At 34.5% G+C, this 21,455-nt stretch overlaps 1 protein-coding gene and 1 non-coding gene across 2 annotated transcripts in view; both read left to right on the top strand.

Annotated features, from left to right (window-relative positions):
* Positions 1 to 21,455, top strand: part of NAALADL2 (N-acetylated alpha-linked acidic dipeptidase like 2) — a 1,140,409-nt gene that overhangs the window by 127,161 nt on the left and 991,793 nt on the right. The gene's annotated exons all lie outside the window — the stretch shown is intronic.
* On the top strand, positions 17,464 to 17,571 carry LOC119055447 (U6 spliceosomal RNA). Its single transcript, XR_005083699.2, has one exon. It is a non-coding gene; the product is annotated as a U6 spliceosomal RNA (small nuclear RNA).

The raw sequence follows: 21,455 nt of genomic DNA, 5'->3' as shown, positions 1-21,455 counted from the left end.
TATTTTCAAAGTTCCTGTCATTAAAAGGCATTCAAATATAAAATGAAAGAAAAATTCGATTTTGGCTTATTCAATAATTTATATTGAATATGACTAGAGTGATGCAGACACCGGCCCACAGTGTCCGAGTCATTATGGATGAAATGAGACATTCACACGGACTACCGAGTCCGATGGAAAAGGGAAGGCATGGCTTTTCTCTCAAGGGGAGCAAAAGCCTTGGCCCTTGCTGTGATTGGCCTGTATTGGGTTTCTAGGCACCTTACAAGATGGTCCTCATTTACTCTGCACAGGTTGCTTTAGGTGATTACCTTTTACAGAAAACAAAGGAGCCAATGCTACTAATCACATCACAGAAGAGGGATGTTTGCAAATGAAAAGGGCAAAAGTGGTTGATCTCTTACAGTCATCCTTGGAAGGTTTAGCATGGATTTTAGGAAGTTACTGTGCAGTAAATGTTTGCCACAGCAGGGGACTGGGCCCAAGCAGTGTAGAATGGTCTCCTACACTAGATATCCTTATCCATGTGTACAACTATAGAATTTGTTTTTATAATCTGACCAAAATGGGGATAGTGAAATTACATTGGATCTTTCTATATATAATTTACTATCCTACCCCTTTTGGTGGGCATTTCACTTGTGAGACTACTTTTTTAACAAAAGATTTAATAAGGGGATTTGGGGTCAAAGGCTAAAATTAATTTTAAGTTTGAACACACCGCACAGTCTTCCAGAAAATACTACCAACTCTGTATGATTTTTTAATACCTTCACCAGGTTTGAATGTTGTAATTGATTTCATCTTTATCTGCCTGAATGGGAACAATGGATTCTAAATTCCATTATTTGGTTATAATGAGACTAAAGTAAATTTAACTAATTGATCAACTTTGTGATCAGTTACCTATTTATATCTTTGCCTGACTTTCTGTAGTATGTTGAGTTTTTATCTGTTGGTTTACAAAAATTCTTTGTGTATCAGACCCTTTCTGTCAAGATTTTCCACCTTTTTATTTTTAAAGCCTTATTTATAGTAAACATTTTTCACATATTTGAACAATTTTTAAAAGTAATTAAGTGTATAATTATTAAATATATCATGATGGTTAATATTTTTATGTTTGTGGAACAAGTTTAGAGGGGTCTTTATCACCAAAGAGTATACACAATGTTTACTAACTTATTCTATATTTTTAAGTTTGAATATCTCCAATGAAACTTTTTTCCTTCTTGGAGTTTGTTTAGTTGAAATGAATAATGAAAGAAATGGTAAATGCTACTTTAGCATTTATTTTTCAATAAACATTTACAATTCTTAGTACTAATTTTTGAATAATGGTTTTATTCTAGCTGGTTTGAAGGACAAATTCTATTTATATAATTTCCCTCCATGCTTGGTAAATGAAATGAATCCAGATTGTTAAAATGCGATTGGTTAACCAAAGACATTCATACATTCACAGAACTATTAGTGTCCCTCTTCATTTACTCATTCTTTCATTTGTGCAGTGCCATCTTGTTATAGTCTGCTTGGTACTAGAGTCATGCATGGTTCATGATCCAAGACCTCCAGAATCTCAAAATTGAGGCCACTTATATTTATATGTAAATTAACAGATATGAAACTATTAGAGATCTGTATTATTATAGAATATTAAAATAATGAAGTGATGAGTAAGTTTTTTCAAAAAATTTGTAAAAGGAAGTTATGTCCTTATATTCTTGTTAAAGAGAGAATATTTTCTTCCTCAAGTATTTGAAGATACAGGTAATAGAGCATAGGTGTTGAAAATATCCTTAAAGATTGTCTATTTCTACTCCCTCATTTTATGTACCAGAAAACTGTTACTCAAAGAAATTAAATGGCTTATCAAAATCACATCTTGAGTTCTTGCAGAGGTCAAATTAAAACCTGGATTACCAAATCATCCTTGCATTTTGGCTTATCAATGTATTTCCATAGTATAAAAAAAAGATTCATGGTGATAGAACTATTTTTGCTTCCTCCTCTTCTAACACTTTTCAGCACTATTACATTATTTTTGAGAGTTAACCATGTTTTATTGTGCATTATAGAACTCTCTGTTCTCCCATCTCTCATATCTATTCCCATTCAATGATTTTCTCTTTATGTGTATTGGTTCTCTTTACTGTCAGATTAATTCTTCTTCCTTTTATGTCCTCTGATTATAGAACTTTTGTAGGGCTATCTGTAAAGAGATGACTCAGTTTTTCTTCCCTATGTGCATCTGTAAGATTTCTAAAATTTGGTGTTAAAATAGCTGCATGGTTGACAGTGAAGAAAAGAGACAAGACAGACAGGATTACAAAAATAATAACTTTTTACACTTGATATTTTCTTTTCTTTTTTCATTTATATATATTGTTATTTTTATTTAATATTGATCATGTTTTTTCCATTACCATTTTGTCCCCCTTGGTTGGAAAGAAAGAAAGAAAGAAGGGGGGAGGTAGAGAGAAGAAAAGAAAAGGAAAGAAAAGAAAAGAGAGAAAAGGAAAAGGACTCATGGACATGGACAACAGTGTCATAATTGTTTTTAAACATGCACTAAATCCTACTAAATGATACTTTTTAAAAAACCTCAAAAGGCAACTTTTTTAGTCAATCACTAGTATCTGATGCACTGCACACTATTATTCTTATCACAGAAATAAATGAACATGCAGATGAGGCTATAATATTATTAGGGGCAGTAATGTTTATATTTAATAATTTGGCCTTCTTTGCTGTGGAAAGAAAGATCAGAAGCAGAGAAGCATTGTTTTTAAGGACCCAAGTAAATCTGTAGTTGATTAATTAGTGGAGTATGACCTTTAGGTACCCTGACCTGAAGATGTGGGCTGAACAAGTGCTAAAAGCAGTTTATCTTTTGAAGACAGCTCCAGTGTTTTAGAATACAGAAAATAAGTAGCTTGATCACTGGCTTAAGCATGTGACTTTTGGAGTTTATGCTATTTAATTCTCCTTAGTAATCCTCTAGTGGCATTGACAGAAGAGCCCTTTTAATTTGCACACAATGTGTGAGGCGTGAAAGTGAATTTTATGATCAGAATGCTCTTGAGGTTACGTTTTATGCTCTAGTATATAATATACTTTCTATTAAATATTTTATTGTTATTCTATTGCAGTTATCCCAGTATTTCCCCCTTTCCCTCCTCTGTGCAGCCCATGCCCCACTCCCATAGTTATTCCCTATCATGTTGTCCATGTCCATGGGTCATTTACAGATATTCCTTGCCTAGTCCCTTCCCCTTCTTTTCACACTACTCACCTTTCCCCAGTTCCCTCCCCCTTTACTGCTGTCAGTCTGTTTCTTGTTTTCATGCCTCTGGTTCTATTAAAGGGTATGTTTTATAAACACTAATCTTTCAGGTAGGTATATTTTCTTAGATCCTAAATCTGACACCATTCTACCCTTTTGTACTCAAGAGGGTAGCTCTTTTCTACTGAGACTGTTCCATATCATTTCTACTGTGGGCTGTTCTGAAGGACTTAGCATTCCTGCCTTACCCATTCATATGTGCGCATGTTGAGTCCTATACGTGCAAAGCCAGAGTTCAAATAAGGATGTCGTTCTTGATAAGAGGGCGAGAAAATGAACAATTTCACCCTGGACCACAAGTGACTGATTAGCTCTAGAATTCTGAAGTTGAAAGGATAGTTATTAGCATAATGTTATGCATAAGGAATGTGGCAGATGTCACTCTACGATTTTCAATATAATATGCCATGTGGGCAGCTTTTAAATATATTATCATATAGTGGTTATTTTTAAATTAAATTGTTCTGAAGTATAAATGAAAGGCAATGCATTATATATGTAATGCTTATTCACTTAAAAACCAAACTACATATTTCTAGAACAGAAATATTGTAATTTTTCATTTTGTTGGTTAAAATAAAATATTATATAAAACACCACTAAAGTATGGCTTTCATTATTAATCACTCAGTGGCTGCCCTGGAGTTACTACTTAGGATTTTGGTAGGTATTTTGCCTTTCAGGAATATGTGAAGGATTGCTCTTTTATTGCCATATATCACAGCACTTGCATTCCCTTTATTGGAGAAAACGTGGATCTCATATTTTTACCATCTCTCATATCTGTGGGGGTAACTTTGCCCTCAAGTTCCCCTGTCCTCCATGGATAAAAATAATACTGCCAAGACATAATCTGCTTGGGGAGGAAAGGAGGTCAATCTCTCACAGGAGAAGGACCAAGAGCCCCTTCTTCAAGGGGCTTTTATTGGGTTTGTTTGCGTAAGAATATAGGTAAGGATCAAACAATAGATAGCATTCAAAGAACTATGAGGGCTTTTTATCAGTCAGGGTCAGATAGCTAAAGGGCCAAGAACAAACTTCTTGCTTGGACCCCTATCATTTAAATGAGAGCATTCTAAACAAAGCAGGTTTCACAGGATTTTGCATATTCTTTCTTAGGCCTGATCACCCTGGGGAACTGCCCTTTTTAGCACAGGGCTGCACTGCCTTCCCCATCATAGGTTTTTAGGCTTAAGTGAATTAGAGCCAGGAAGTGCCTCTACCAGATGGAAATGGGGACTTGGGCTATGTCAAAATAGCTGAGGGGCAAGGGTTTTTCACTTCCTTTTTGTTGCAGCCTCCCAAGTCCTTCCATGATGGCTTCCCAAGTGATTGTGTCTGGCTTAAGTTGCTCCCCTCTCCTATGAGGAGTCGTACCTGTCATAGACTAACTGACCAAGCATTGGGGGCAGGGGACAAGTTTTGTCTCCTTAGTGGCTTGCATTCCGGAGGTCACTCACTCAGCCTTAGCCATGGGGGGCAGTTACAACTCCTGAAACAATACCATGTTAAAATCTGTTTGACAAAAATTTGTGTTCTAAATTTTCAACTTATTTAAAAGCTAATATCATTCTCCATAAACTTATAATACTGTTATGCTTACCCAATTTACCCTCACTTTTCCCGACATTTTTCATGTTCAAAACACAAATGGAAAAATGTATTAAAACATTTTGATCATGATTCACTGTTCCATTTTCGGCCTTTCTCTTTGACATTCTCAACCACTACCATTAGCAAGGTTTTGACTTATTGCAAGTTTAGTATAAAGGACACAAATCAGTTGGAGAGGAGGGTGGACAGAAGTAATTACATTAATTAGTTCAGTAGCTCTGTCTCTGTTTACTAAAGAATTTGTTAAACTGAAAATTGGGGATGCATTACAACCAGTATTAGAAGTTGTAGCTTATCGGTAGAATGTGCTTATGTTACGTGTTTTACAATAAGTCCTCTTGGACTTCAGGTGGGCTCTCCCAACTCATTAAGCTGAATGAGTCTTCCTTCCTAGGAGAACTTCTTTGGGTCCAGTTGTGTCATTTTCAGATTACATGGGTAAAGATTGTTCATTCCATTTCTTTTCCACTTTCAGAAGGTGTGGAAAAGGAAACATACCTTTCAGAAGGTATGTTATACACCCGCTCCCCATCCAGAAGAGTTCACCCTGGCGTGGTATTCTTTTGTGTGACTTGTAAAATCCAGTTCTCATAGATTCTTTATACATTGTTAACATCCTTCACTGGTCAGATTTTTTTCCTGTTTCTCTTGGTTACATATTCTTTACTCTATCTGGTCAAATCTTACTTCTGATTTATTTAATATAATCATAAACAGTAACAGACATTTATACATAAGAGAATAAGCAAAATGGTTGGGAAAAAAGTGTTTATAAAAAGTCCTTCAACTGTATTAACTACAAAATTTAAAATCCTCACCAAATTTATCATAACTTTGTCACTCTAATCCAGGGGAGTGGTGAGAAGAAAACAGTAGGAAAAGGGACAGTTGAATGGTTATTGATTCTTTTGGTGAAAAGATCTTCAAAGTACGTTCTTTCTAAATGTAACCATCCCTTGTTCTGGCATTGGCTACATAAATTCTCCTCATTATGTTCCTCAAATGCTGATTAATCTTGGCTTGGGCTCTGATTGCTGTCTGAAAACAGGTGAAAAAGGGAATACAAGATGTTTATGTGATGGGATAGCTGAAAATTGAATTACTGGGTTTTATTTTCAAAGTGGACTAGAGGAAGATAATTAAAATAAAGAAAACAGGATTTAAATATAGATTGCTGAATGACTGTATAATATTAAGTATATGGTATGGACTATGAAGACCTTAAATATTTGTTGTTGTTCACTACTTTTTTTTCAAATAAAGTCCTTGCATAAGCTTAAATATTATGTATAACTTATTTTCTCATGTCAGCAAATGTTTCATGACATTCAGTTTCCTGGATATGAGGGAAAAGTGGCTGTGACATCTGTCAGCACACTGATTTCCAGGGTTGATACAGATGGTCCGAGCTGGTCACTTACCTCCCTCTTCACTCCATTTGTGTCCCTTCCAAAGCCACCTGACCTTCTGGAAGGAGACCCAGGCATGAAGGGCATTTAAAAGGTATACTTGATAAAATTTCTAGACATGTTCAAAATTTATTTAAAGGTATATAAATATGAAGAACAAATAGACTTTGGAGAGATGCTTCCATTTTCCAGAAGCAGTACAGTGAATAGAGAGGATTGAACTCAATAGTCCACACAAGGTGTGTCAGTAGTTACTATATGACTTCAGTGAGTTACTTGATCTTTTCAGTCTTAGTTTTTTCAACAAAATTTGTTGATTAATATCTTCAAGTCACAAAGTGTTGTTTGAAAAGACTAAACACCTTCATTAAACTAATATTTTTGGATATCAATTAGGGCCAGGCACTATTGTAAGTATTGAAGCTATCCTAATGAAAAAAGTGTGTTTAAATAAATCATAAACAAATAATTAAAATATCCATGCTCTTATGGTGATTGCATTCAAGTTTAAAGAGATAGGCAATAAAAAATGCATCTGTAAAATAAGTATTATGTGTGATGGTGACAAATGCTATGGGAAAAAATAAAATGAGGAAGAACAAAAGTACTGGAAAAGGGAGGGTTGCAATTTTAAGTAAAGTGTTAAGGAGATGCTTCATTGAAATTATTATTTTTATTTTATTTAAATTTAATTGTTCAGTACAGTTTTCTGCCTTTTACTCCCATCCCAGCTCACCTGCCCAGCCCTCCCCACCTCCTTCCCATTTCCACACCCTCCTTGTTTTTGTCCATGTGTCCTTTCTACTTGTTCCTATAAAACCTTCCCCTTTCCCCCTGAAATTTCCTCTCCTCTCCCCTCTGGTCAGTCTGTTCTATATTTCAGTGTCTTTGGTTATATTTTGCTTGTTTGATTGTTTTGTTGATTAGGTTTCACTAATAGGTGAGATCATATAGTTATTTGTCCCTTACCACCTGGCTTATTTCGCTTATTATATAATGCTTTCCAGTTCCACCCATGCTGTTGCAAGGGGTAGGAGCTCCTTCTTTCTTTCTGCTGCATAGAATTCCATTGTGTAAATGTGCCACAGTTTTTTGATCCATTCATTCACTGATGGGCACCTAGGTTGCGTCCAGCACTTGGCTGTTGTAAATTGTGCTGCTATGAACATTGGGGTGCATAGGTTCTTTAAATTGGCGTTTCAGGGCTCTTAGGATAAACTCCTAGCAGTGGAATTGCTGGGTCAAAAGGCAGGTCCATTTTTAGTTTTCTGAGAAAATTCCTTACTGTTTTCCATAGTGGTTGTACCAGTCTGCAGTCCCACCAACAGTGCACTAGGGTTCCCTTTTCACCATCGAGATTATTTTTAAGCAAAGACTTAAGGAGGTGAGGCAGGGAGAGGCACTAATATCATGGGGAAGAACTGTCACATTAAATGTGATAATTTATGTAAAAAATCTTAGCATAGTTGTTGGCTCAAAGTACAGTAAGTATTTAATAAGTATTAGCAAATATGGTTTTAAATAAATTAATCTGGGTTTTAAGAAAATAATTTTAATTTGTGGGTTTACTCTGCGATCGTAGAAACAGCAGGTAACGGGGTGGCCAGCGCCAGTGTTTCACTGATTCCTTGTTATGAGAAAACATAAGCCAAGGGATAAGCTATAAACTCAGAATCTCGTTGTCAGAAAGACAGTTGATTCAGTTACAATGTTCCCAAAACTTAAAAAAACCTGAAAATATTAGAATAGAAACTATTCTTTAAAAATTTATATAGAAACCGATAAAGCCAACTTTTTTGCTTGTTTGTTTTCTTACTAGAAGCGTGTTTTAAAACACTTAAAGCTTGTTTTTTCCTTATTACAGGAAGAAAGCTTAAAATAGGTGAGCCCGAAACCTTGACTTTTATTCATTTTGAATTTCATGGAGCATCCCGAATGATGCATCTTTCCTTTCAAATATTTATCCATCACTTCCAGACAAGTGGTGTATGAGGCAATAAATAACAGACAGCTAGAACAGGAGAAAACAGTTTTTTAATGCCTTGTGCTTAAACTGTCACTCCGGCAGGAAGTAATAACTGAATGCTGCATTATTTAAGGCAAGGTAATCAACTACTTCCTTTCAGAAGCAAATCAGCTGCCTTGCCCTCTGAAGCCAGGGTTTCCTTAGTGAAAAACTATAGTTGTGAGGTTTGATGTGAGGCAATTGGTCCCTGAATCTTAATGCTTTATATACCAGAGAAGGGCTTCCTTTGCGGTTTCTGGGCATCATTCATCATTAAACAAAAAGGGTTGCCAAGTGCATACTCTTCCACGTGGTTGGCAGTGGGGTGCATTAGGGAAGCATAGGCTTGGAGCTAGAATGCTCTCCATTGGACTCCGCTACTTACTGTATGATTCTGGATAAATTACCTGATGTTGTAGGATTCATTTTCCTTGCCTGTAAAATGCAAGTAGTTATACGCTAACTTAATTGAGTTGCTGAGAGGATTAGGTTAAATAATGTGTATAAATATCTGGACCTTATTTTTTGTTGTCAGCAAATATTTACTATCTTGTTAAAGAGCTCAAGTTACAAAATAAATATATAGGTGTTTAGCTGTTGAATTTTAAGACTGTTTCCGTTTTGATCACCTGTTATAGAAGGCACCAAGGAAACAGTGCTTTTTCCTGTTCCCTCCGTTCCTCTGATTTTTTAAAGTTATAAATAGCTTCTTGTCCAGAAGATCATGTTCTACTTGAAGGCCCTGTATTAAGCCTCAGCCTACACAAGTCTTGCATGTCAAATGTCTGTCCCGCTTCTAAAAAATCATCTGGGAAATGTAAGCGACCAGAGTTGTAGACTAAGACTGTTCTGCACATTAATAGCGCTGGTTGACAGAGTTTGGACTTATTTGAATGACAGTGTATTTAATATATGATTTCTGTTCAATTAAATAATTATAATTAAATGTATAAAAATTCACTATTGAATATGACCTACTCTCAAATATACTTATTTATAATATTATTCATAATTTACTTGCTTTTGTATGACAGTTTCCCCATCACAACTGCAAAATATAAGCTTTCATCTTCTCTTTCTAGCAAGTTATTACTTTGGTTTGTAGGATAATAGGTCAAGGTGGACGAATAAATAGAAAATGAAATTAGTTGTTGTGCCCTGCACTTTTAAATTTCTTAATGTGGATAGAAAAATTTTATGGGTTATTGAGTTTTACTTTTTCTACATTTTATTTTATATTAAAATAATTTTATGATTTATATTGATGTGCCATGAACTTAAATTTAATGGTATTTATAATAGTGTTTTAAATTGTTATGAGATCACACTGTTATTTTAAATATTTATTGGGGATTTTAATCACTTTTCAGGTTCTAAATTTTCAAGATACTATAAAATTAAAGTGTATTTAATTTTTCATTACACTATTTTGATATTTTAAGCACTGATAAAAATGTGATTAATGTAAATTATTCTATATTACACATTTCCATGTATATAATTAATCTTTGAACATTGTAAATATTTCAAAACTCTATATTATGTTTTAATGTATAAGGGTCTCTAATTATATGGTAAGTGAATATTTCATTTCATGACTACCTATTTTGATGATCAGGTATAAAATCATTGACATCATGTCAGTGATGAAGATTGGGGTACACTGATCTCGTGTAAAACTAAACCGTTAATTTCAGAAAATTAATTGTTGCCTGATTGCAAGTGCTAAAAAGCAAGGCTCATGTTTGTCTCTTCTCTGTGGCTTTGATGGTGTCTGGTTCCGCAAATGTTATACGTGCTGCCGGCTTATTTACTCTGCAGTTCATTAGCTATGAAGTTGGGTTATTTTAAAGTGAGTAGGTTATTTAAAAGTAAGCAGTTTGTTTGGATGCATTGTTGTGTTTTGATGTTCACGTTGCCATTGTCTACCAGGGAACACAGTATTTTGCCATCTCTTTGGTCAGTCTTTTCCAGTTGATGAGATGTTCGTGTGGGGGCTGATGGAATGAATGTTCACATGCAGAATGACCTTGGCAATGTCCACAGAACTATTGCTGTGACATTTCTGTGATTTAATGAAAAGTTTCAAATCATTCCTTTTAACGTACATAAAATAAATGCCATCACTGAAAACAGCCGTCAAATGCAAGTGTTATTGTTTCCATGTTGAAGGCATTTTGCTTTCATTAAAAAAAAAAATCTAAAAAGAACCACACAAGTGGTTACAAAAAGCAAAACCAGTTTCTCCTAGTTTAGTAATCAAAAAGATGCACAAAATTTATATATAGTGTTCATGGAAGAATGTTTATATTTGTGAACAGTTAAATAATTTATAGTATATCTATAAGTCAGACATCATACAACTTTTTAGAATATTTTATGATTAGTTTATGATAGAGGAAGTGTTCATACTAAAATGCTATGTTAAAGGTAGAAAACTATATGTTCACTTCAATCTCAGCTTTGATTTATAGAAATATACAAATGTATGTAATACTTTCTTATTTATACATATCTTTCTGGATTTAATAAAACTGAATATTACTTGATTTCTTTTGTCAATGTTTTTGTTTTTCAAATTGTGTTTACAAATAGCATGGCCTTACAAATTATATGCATTCTGAAATATCAGTAATGTTTTAAATATATAACTGTTTGATCTCTTTGATTCTTTTATGAGTGGTGTGTCCAAAATAATCAAAATAAGTAGTTTATTCTTAATTTATTAAACATACAAAATGCTCATATTTTAATGTAAAATGAAATAAATATCAATAGAACACATCCATAGTTCTATTTTTAAAATGAAATTATAGCAATAGGGTGATTATTGCATTTCACACCTTCCAACAGGCTTCCTTTTATTGCCACATATTTGTAATGTAAATGAAAATACTTGTTGTTGCTTTGGTTATTCAAATACATAATATGAGCTTATTGCATTGTTTTTAAAATAATGGCAAGATTTTAGGGCTTTTCCACATGACCTTCATGCAGTAGATAATTATGGCATGTCTAGTTTGTGTCAATCTCTTTGGTAGGCCAAGGAGATAATAAAAGGAACAAGAAATGTTTTTTTTTCTGTTAAAAATAATTAGTGAAGAGCAATATTGCACTATAGTGCTTCATTACTAATATAATGAAAGTACATGTAGGGAGTTATGGCACAGAGAAACCCAACTCTGGCTGGCGTTGTCAAGGAAGGCTGACAGAGTGACACATCCGAGCCCCAGCTGGAAATAGAGGCCAAGGGTGAAGGGAGAGGGCGAAGGGCATTTTCCACACAGGGAACCATATGAACAGAAACATACCCATGACAGTAGGAGAAATCATAGAAGGAACATCAGCCTGTTAAAGAAAAACAAACTGATAGTATTATGTTAATAATATAAGCATAAGCAATTAAGGAAAATATTTAAAAAATATCAGATTACAGACATAATAAAAGTAACTATAAAATATGCTTTTGCATATCAACACAATATTCAGAAATAGTGAAGGAATTTTTCCATGTGAATAAATTTTCCAATACATGTTTATGGAGAAACAATTTACTTTATTCATTCTTGAAAAATGTATATTTTACTACTTTTAGATTCATTAAGCAAACATTGTTTCCTCCCCCTCCCCCTTTGTGTTCCTTCTTTTGGCATTTTGGAGTTTATGTACCGTTGTGTCTTCCTGGACTAGATAGCTAGAACTATTTGTCCTTTCTTTTAATGGCTTGAGATTGCTTTATTTTTATAATTCTCATGATTGCTCTTTTTACTTTTCTTCCCACTGATCTGAATGAAGCCCTGAATCTATTTTGTGGTATATTAGAATCCTTTCTTTAATATAACTCCTTTGACTTAACTCTGGAATTTGTGATAATTCCTTTGGCTAATTAATAATATTTGTCCCTTATTATCTGGTTTGCTTAATTAAGGTAGTGTAACATTAGAAAATAGGTCATTTCTATATAATTTTAATGTTTTTGAAAACTTTGTTTATCTACATTACATAATAAGTTTATATATTATTGAACTCTTTCATATGATGGAACTTTTCATACTATATAGTAAAAAGGGGAATTAGATTGTGGGGGCAACTTTGCCTGCAAAGGCCCCTGTCCCCCATGGATGAAAGTAAACACTACCAAGACATGATCTGCTTGGGGAAGAGAGGTGGCCAGTCTCTCATAGGAGAAAGGCCAAGAGCCCCTTCCTCAATGGCTTTTATTGGGTTGTAATACACAGGAATACAGGCAGCAAGGATCAAACAGTAGATAACATTTCAAAGAAATCTGAGGGCTTAGTCTGAGTCAGTGTCTGTCAGGTAAGAGGGTTGCAGAAACTTTGGGAGACATACTTATTTCCTGCTCGGACCTTTAGCACTCTTAGCGAAGGAGGCTTCACAGGACTTTTAGGAACTCTTTCTTATACCCAGTCACCCTGGATCCCGCTCTAGCCAGCAAGGGGCTGCACCGCCTCCCCCATCACAGGTTTTCAGGCTTAGGTGGATTAGAGCCAGGAAGCGCTTCTCCCAGAGGACATGGGGACTTGGGCTATGTCAGAATAGCTGGGGGGCGAGGGTCTATCACTCCCTCTTTATTGCAGCCCCTCCCTGAGTCCTTCCATGATGGCCTCCCAATTGATCCTGTCCTGCTTAGGTTGCCCCTCCTCTGAGGAGTTGTACCAGTCTCTGAGTAACTGACCCTGCATTGGAGGCAGGGGGATGAAGCAGAAGCAGCGTTTGCTGCCAGAGACAAGCTTTGTCTCCTCAGTGGCGCACATTCCGAAGGTCACTCACTCAGCCTTAGCCATGGGGGGCAGTTACAACTCCTGAAACCAGACAGAGTGGTTCCCAACTTTAGATAACCTAGGGATTTCCCTACAGTAATTTTGAAACATTGTGTACCTTCTTGCATATTTTAAAAATGTACATCTAAACATTTCATAGTTTTACTGTTGCAAAAGATGTAATTTCTTGTTAATGTTATCATTAAGTGAATCCAGTGGAGTCTAAATATCATAATAATTTGACGCCTACTGTCATTTACACAAAAATACCTGAGCAAGCTCTTTCTAATTAGAAAACATACATCTGTTTTTCATGTTGAAACCATCTTAAGCAACTGATGTTTAGAAGTTCTGAAGTGTATGTACTTCCCTCTATTATCTCTCAGATGTTTGTGTGAAAATGTGGTTTGATGGAGGAAAAACTTCAGGGTCTATCTATGCCCCTGCAATTCATAATATTTCCCCTTACGAAGAGGCAATATTTTCTTGTTTGAAAGATAGCTTTCCAATGCACTCTGGAGCTTCTAAAGATAACTTGTTTTGCATAAGGCTTTTTTCACATATATATTAGAAATCTTGGGTCAATTTCAACCTATTTTCTTTCAAGAAAACCATTATACATTTAATAGGTGTATTTTCCAATATCAGCTTGACTAAGAATTCTAACCTTATATACATGTCTGAAAAATATAATAATTCATATTTTGAAGGAAATTACAGTTTAGGATGGAATTGCAATGACATTAAATTTTATGGATCAATGGAGATTATTAGACTGTCTGGAACCATGCTGTTATTATAAAGGCCTTAGGTGTAGAATGAGTATATCATTTCTTTTACTCACCACAAAAGTCTAGATAGTCAATAGAAAATAATGCAAGCTTTCATGTACTTTTACTAAGTATAGAAAGAAATCTTAGAAGCTTTCTTTATTCCTAAATGTTTTTATTTCTATTTTTTATCCTCACATAAGGACATTTTGTTCTTACCTTTTTTTAGAGAGAGACAGGAAAGAGAGAAAGCCAGTGAATGGGGATTGAACCCACAGCCTTAGTATGTGCCTTGATCAGAAATCAAATCTGTGAACCTTTGGTTTGCAGGGCGATGCTCCAACCAATTCATCCATACTGGCCAGGGCTAAATGTGTGTATTTCTTAATGAGATAATTAGAAAATGGTATTTCAATAGCCCTGAAAAGTCAGTTTATCTGTTAGCATTCAGCTGAGACCCTATCTCAAATAAAACATTAAAGTGGTTCCCAATGAGGTTTATAATCAAAATTACTGGGGAGTTTTAAAACAGCTATTCAGTAAGACCTTCAAACATTCTGATTCTGTAATTCTGGTGTGGCCTTGGACTGTGTGCTTTTTATACAAGGTCATGTTTGAGAAAAACTGCTGCATTAGGTTGTGGATGGCACACTATTGAAATACAGTAGAAAATGGAAGATAGGAACTTCCCCTTTCATTTTGCTTTCTGGTTTGGCCAAAGGAACACATCAAAAACTAAGTGGTGCTTCAAAAGCTAGTGAATGATGAGTGAAAATTAGTATAAGCAAAAAAGAAAAACAGAATAAAAGAATATATATTAGAAGCGATGGCCAAATAGTTTTATTTTGCCTTTTTCTAATGGTAGGAAATATAAATGACATAAATTTGACACTGTAACCATTTTTAGGTGTACAGTTTAGTGGCATTGTTGTGCAGCCATCAGCGCCATTCATTTCCAGAACTTATTTATTTTCCAAAACTGAAATTCTGTACCCACATAACTCCCTGTTTTCTCCCATATCTCCTATGTCTATGGATTTGCTCTAGGCCCCTTATAAAAGTATCATTATTCAATATTGTCCTTTGTGTTTAGAATATTTCACTTAGCACATTGCCTTCAAATTTCATCCATGTGATAGCATGTATCAGTATATTTGTACTAACGTTGCACATGGTTAAACAAGTATTTTTTAATAACTTGTCAATTCTGTGACAGAAACTACCATCTGATTCCTTTGTATTTTTTAAAGCCCTGTTGTGGTATTTACTACATATTACACACACTACACTTATCACAAAGCCTAAACCTGATAAGCAGTTATTGTTGGCTTACTTTAATTCAGATGCAGAATATTTATGTGATTTTAACTCAAAGTGTAATAATTTAAGCCTGGGACACTGACTGGGCATCAGATATGATTCTGGAACAAATATAAGTGAATTTAATTTCTCATTGTTAGAACATTTCTATCACCACAATATTTGTGGCACCATATTTGTGTTAATGTTGATTGCATCTCCTACTAACTTCTAAACATTTACCTCTGTGTCATTACATATGTGTGTATGCATTTTTGTATGTTTTGATGAAATCATCAATAACCCTGAAAAATGTAATGGCTAAACAGTTACAGAAATCTGAAAAATGTTTTCAATTATGATTAAAGCTGAAGAGATATTCACAAATGCATAAGAATATGTATTATTGTCTTTTTTTGTTGGCTATAAGGGGACTCAAATATAAATTTAATATTTAGTCACAGAACTACTTAATTTTGGCAGCCTAATTGCATGGATGGCAATTAACCTGAGGAAACCAGAATCACAAATCATTGTTTTAGTGGCAAATAGAGTATCAAAAATGAATGAATCAATGAAACTGATAAATAAATAAATAAACAAATAAACAAACAAATACATAAATAAATAAACCAAATCATAGAGATGTGTATTTCTAAAATCTGTATTTTCACTTGGTTGCCAATTTTGGATTCAACTGGAACATATAGGACTCAGAAGAACTGAGACTATAGGACCAACCGCACATGTCAGGTGTTGAGGTTTGGATTAGGATTTTCACTCTTACATAATGTGTACTACTGAAACATCTTACTAGTTTACACTTTTGTTTAAACCTCGTGTAGCCCTGAAACACTGAGGTATATGACTGACTCAAATGTTAGGTCCTTTAGTCAAGTGTTATTCTTTCTTAATCAGGATAAAGATAATATACCAAATGTATCTCAGATCAAATATAGTAAAGTAAATATAATTTTTGATATAATTTTTTAAAATGAGATTCAAATTGATACTACTATAAGCATGTACTGGGTGGGAAAAGTTAATTAGGATATAAAATGCTTCTTTTTAGAATAAAGTTTAGAATAAAGTTAATCATTCCTATTTCTGAATTTACTTCTTCCTGTTTTGGGTTAAATAAATGAAATAAATTTATACATTAGGCGGTAGTATATCTTGCTTGTATATAATGATATGAAGTGCATATCAATCACTGAATCTAGTCATCTTTATGGATTTTATCTCAACTCATAATTTATACTGCCTTCAAAATGGGCTCATAGATCTTCAGAGATATTTTTCCAGCATGTGCTATTTATATAAAGGTTTTTCTCTGTCAGTGATCAGTTTTAGGGAATTTTTCACTCCCGAGGAGAGTGAAAAGAGCTTGAAAGCATCTGGGGCTTTGTTTGGAAGCGTGTGTTGGAACGAATCCGGGGCTTTGGGGCCCGAGAGATTGTGGTGCTGTCTCTTAAACACCATGAGGCAGTGATCAACTCACTCAACCTTCATGGAGCTATAGTTTCCTCGTTTGTACACTCATGGGACACTATTTATCTCATAGGATGATGGCACAAGTTTGGTGACTTAGTATGTAAAGCTTCTGCTCAAGAAAAATGCTCAATACATGGTAATGATTATGGCCAATAAAGAAACAATAACAATGAGCTGCTTTTAATATTCAATAGTTTTTAAAGGTGCATCAAATAGGAATATATCATAGTAAACTAGGAAGAATGTGAAAAGTACCTTTTTACATACAAAAATCACATGTTGTTGAGGAGATGATCATACACCAAAACTGAATAAGAATCCAGAGGAAAAAAGTGCAAGAGATTTGTTAAAGGAAACTGAAGGGTTCACTCTAGCAATATTTTTATCAAGTTAATGAAGTCCATTAAGTAAATGAGGAACCCAGTGAAACTGATGTATTCAGTAATAAAAAATTTGGCCAAAAGGAAATCTTTTCCTTTTTGCTTAGAAATATATTAATACATGCCAGAATAATATTTTTGATAACATGGATGAAAACACCTCTTCTATATTAAACATATGTGAACACCGGATACTATAGATTCAAAACTGGCCTACCAACACCATTGTATTAGACAGGAAAAACAAAGTCAATAAATAGCATATGTAGCATTATGAATAAGGAAAGCACAGGATTGGAATTTTCACCTACATGCCACAATAGGAATGGCATATGTATTTTCATTTTTTGAAAATACGTTCAGAAGTGCTCGCTTCAGCAGCACACATACTAAAATTGGAACGATACAGAGAAGATTAGCATGGCCCCTATGCAAGGATGACAATGCAAATTCATGAAGCGTTTTATATTTTAAAGAAAGAAAAAGAAAAGAAAATATATTCAGAAGTAGAGGGGTACAACTTTTAAAATTGAATGCACACACACTCACATGCAAGAGAGAATTTGACTAAACAATAGCAACACAGTACATAATACATTTTAAAACTAAAACTAGAGCATAAAATCTTAAGTAACTGATATTTAGATTTTAATTCTATAATTCTTTATTATATAATTACTTTAAGCATAGTTGCTTTTGATACCTTAACATGGTATTCAAAAGTTATGTTGCTATTTTATGTTGAAAGCAAAAATTTATTTTATCGATAAGCTGAAGATAATTAATGAAGATATTTATATACACTGCCTATTATTTCTTTTAATAATTGGCATTTCTTCTTACATAACATTACATTTGGTTAAATTATCTTTAGTTCAAATGGACTAGACAAAAAAACTTCAACTCTGATGACATATTTTCTCCTTTCCAGTTTTCAATTGTACCTCTAAATTACTTTACATTTGTAGTTTCTCTCACTAGCTTTTTACTTAAGTGCTTTAACTTTGTTTAGGGATTATACTTTGTATTATACTTTAAACATTATCCCTTCTTTACTTATTAGCACTTCAATACCATAATACTTTAGGTACCTATGGCCTTTACAGTTCACCAAGGCTTTTCATGCATATGTGCTCACTTCCTTGGCTGTGATGCCGCAGAGGATGACTTTCACAGTTCCATTGTGAGGAACACGAGACTCCCTGAGGGTACGTTACTCACTCAAGGTTTCATTGCTAGTAGTTATCAAAACTGAGGCTGGAACTCACTATTAACACTTTTCTGAGCATAGCCGAGTTTACAGAATCAGTTGCCTACAGGTGTAAAAGTGAACTGTGAGACAGAAAACACAAGGGGCTGGGAGGGATGTGGTTAACTGGAACCACACGCCCCATCTGAAGGGGCAACAGTGTTTTGGGCATAACTGTTGCTTTGAGCAACTCTGGGTACAGGCTTGCCAGACTTTTGCTATTTTAGAAGAAACGTACAGTTCAAATTTTATGTGAAGTGCCTTTGTTTTAAATGTTGACAATGAATTCGAACATTGAAAAAATGGCATAAGCAAGACAAATCTGAGGGATGGTGCCACTGCCAATTTAGGACTTGTGGTAGATCTTCAGTCTTATGGAGGGTGTATGGGGGGCACCTGATTATTCATCTCGCTAGTGGATGGTGGCAGGAATTCTGTAGGACTGACTCAGCATTTGTGACTAAGGAGGTATTTAGTGACAGCCTTTATCAGTTGATTTCCTTGATGGAGTGTTTATTCTTTCATTTGTTCAACCCAAATATTTTGCATGGGAACCTGCACTGTCATGAAAAGAAAAATATTGTACAGTACCTGCCCAAACATTCCAGTGGCCAATACATTTCTATTAACTGGAATTGTTGGAAATAGAATGAAAAGCTTCATAGTGAAAATAACCTTTGCAAGTAACCCTCATACATGTTTCCAATGTAAAAATTATATTCTTTTTTCTACAGAAATTAAATAGCACTTAGTGTGTGTGTATATCCACATGTGTGAGTAAATAAAATTTATGCTAAATACATATTTCAAGATTTTATACAATTCTCCTTCATATAGGCCAGTGTAAGATAAAAATCTTACCTTATTTTAAAAAAAAGGTTCCTAGTATAGTACTCTATTATTTCTCTGCAGGTAGGATAATACCTAAATTTTAAGTGTCTGTTTATTTTTAACCATACTTTTCATGTATTTTTTGATGCCACAGAAAGCTTTCACACATTCACCTTTATTCAAAGATATTTTAGCTCTTTGAAAATGTACAAATATGAAACATACAATACATTAAAAGTTAAATGTGTGCATACTTAATTCTTGCATGGATATATCTGTAGAGATGGTAAGCTGTGTGTGTGCATGTGTGTGTGGGTTGAGATTTGAAAGGAGGGAGGTGGGTGAGGGAGAGATGGAAGGAGGGAAAGAAAGAGTGAGAGGTGTTTTATATCATTCGATGAATTGCACTGAGTCCAATAATGAAAACTTGTGACTGTATTACTTTATTGCCCTTCCAAGATCTCAGAGCCTCATTTAATAGATGATCTGAGGAATTAGAGTGATGTACTTGCAGTTTCCTTTGTTTTTGGTCCTGATTTTCAGAATAATATATACACTTTTACATTATTCTTTTATTTATATACTTTTTCACACACATATATATACATACCAGGCATATAGAAGATCTTTGCTCTTCATAGTTTGTGGTTGCTGTGATTTTCTTATTTTCAATTCCTCAAGAAATCATGTATACCTTTTGTTTCAAGTATTATTACATTCTTATTGGAAATAGACTCGAGAGAGAGAGAGAAAAAAAAGAGTAGCAGAGAGACAGAAATAAAGCATTGCCTTGCACACTTACATAGACACACAGACACAGATAGTTGAGTGGAATGTAAACTGGCTCTGTTCCTCTCAAGTGGCAGAGTGAGTCACATTAAGATGAGGCATGGGTGCCTATTTTTCATGTCTCTTCTGTCATAAATGGGACCTTGTTTTAGATTAGTTAAAACAACTTGTGTTGCTCTCTGGCAAGATATTATCATTGTCTGTCTTACATGCAAATAATATATCTTGCACATTTTCTGAGAATTAGGGATATGTCATAAAGCAGATAGTTGACGGAAAATTTATAAATATGTTGTGATAAAGCTGACTGTTTCAATCTAAGAAACAAGTCAATAATAATAGCCATGATACCAAACATTTTCAAACTATTTTCTCTTCATCCTGTGCTATAAGCTGGTGATGGAATATGAATCAGAGACTGGGAGGGGAAATATAACAATCTAAAGGTACCTTCTATTGATAAAAACCTATTTGTGTGTGTATCCTTGCCTTTGAAATTGCTGTGAGCATCTTTTAATGTCTATAGATTATTGTTTCTCAAGTAACATATTCTTCAAGATGCTCCATTAAAAGTTAATTCCATAAATATGCAAAACACTTTATATCCATTTTCTTCTGGAAATTCATAGTCTAGGTAAGTGTATTAAAGATTCTTTGAAGATTATAATATGCCCACCATCAAGAAGCTGTTGAATTTCATTTGACCCATTGGTTTTCCACATCCGTTTACCTTGGCCCCTTTTCTCCAAATAGCTGTGTTAACATCTCATAGTTCTACTATTAAGAAGAGACACTAGGAGAAAATCAGCTTTGGAGGTGTAGGATTACTCTTAAGAAACTTATTTCCATTAGATTCCACATGGAAATGAGCTCATACAGTACTTGACTCTCCAAGTGGCTTATTTTCACTTAGCATACAAACACTCTCCAACTTCATCTATGCTGTCACAAAAGGTATGATTTCCTTCTTTTTTAGTGGCTAAGTAGTACTGAACAAGATAAACTAACAAAAAAAAATAGAACCAGACTCATATATGCTGAGAACAGACTGGCAGCTGTCAGAGGGGATGGAGGTTGGGGGATGGGTGAGAAAGGTGAAGGGATTAAGCAAAGAGAAAAAAAAACTCATAGACAGACAACAATCTGGTGATTAGCAGAGAGAAAGGGGGGTGGGAGGAGGTGGAAGAAGGATGAAAGGTGATAAATGGTGGTGGAAGGAGACTTGACTTGGGTGGTGAACACACAGGACAATATACAGATGATGTGTTATAGAATCATATACCTCAAATCTATATGACTTTATTACCCAGTGTCACCCCAGTAAATTCAATAAAAAAATTTAAGAAGAAGCTTATTTTCCTTTTCAATATGATTATTACAGTAAATGGGTAGTCATGGCTGTAATTGCCAGCTATTGCTGAGGAATGAATTCATATTGTAGGACATGTGGTTAGGCAGCCTTTTTGTAGAGGAAGTGAATGCAAAATA

This window comes from Artibeus jamaicensis, unplaced genomic scaffold (assembly GCF_021234435.1).
Source record: "Artibeus jamaicensis isolate MK-2021 breed Jamaican fruit bat unplaced genomic scaffold, CSHL_Jam_final scaffold_474, whole genome shotgun sequence".
NCBI classification, from domain to species: Eukaryota; Metazoa; Chordata; class Mammalia; order Chiroptera; family Phyllostomidae; genus Artibeus; species Artibeus jamaicensis.
The sequence above is the reverse complement of the archived record's forward strand: the minus strand, read 5'-3'. Positions and strand labels throughout refer to the sequence as shown.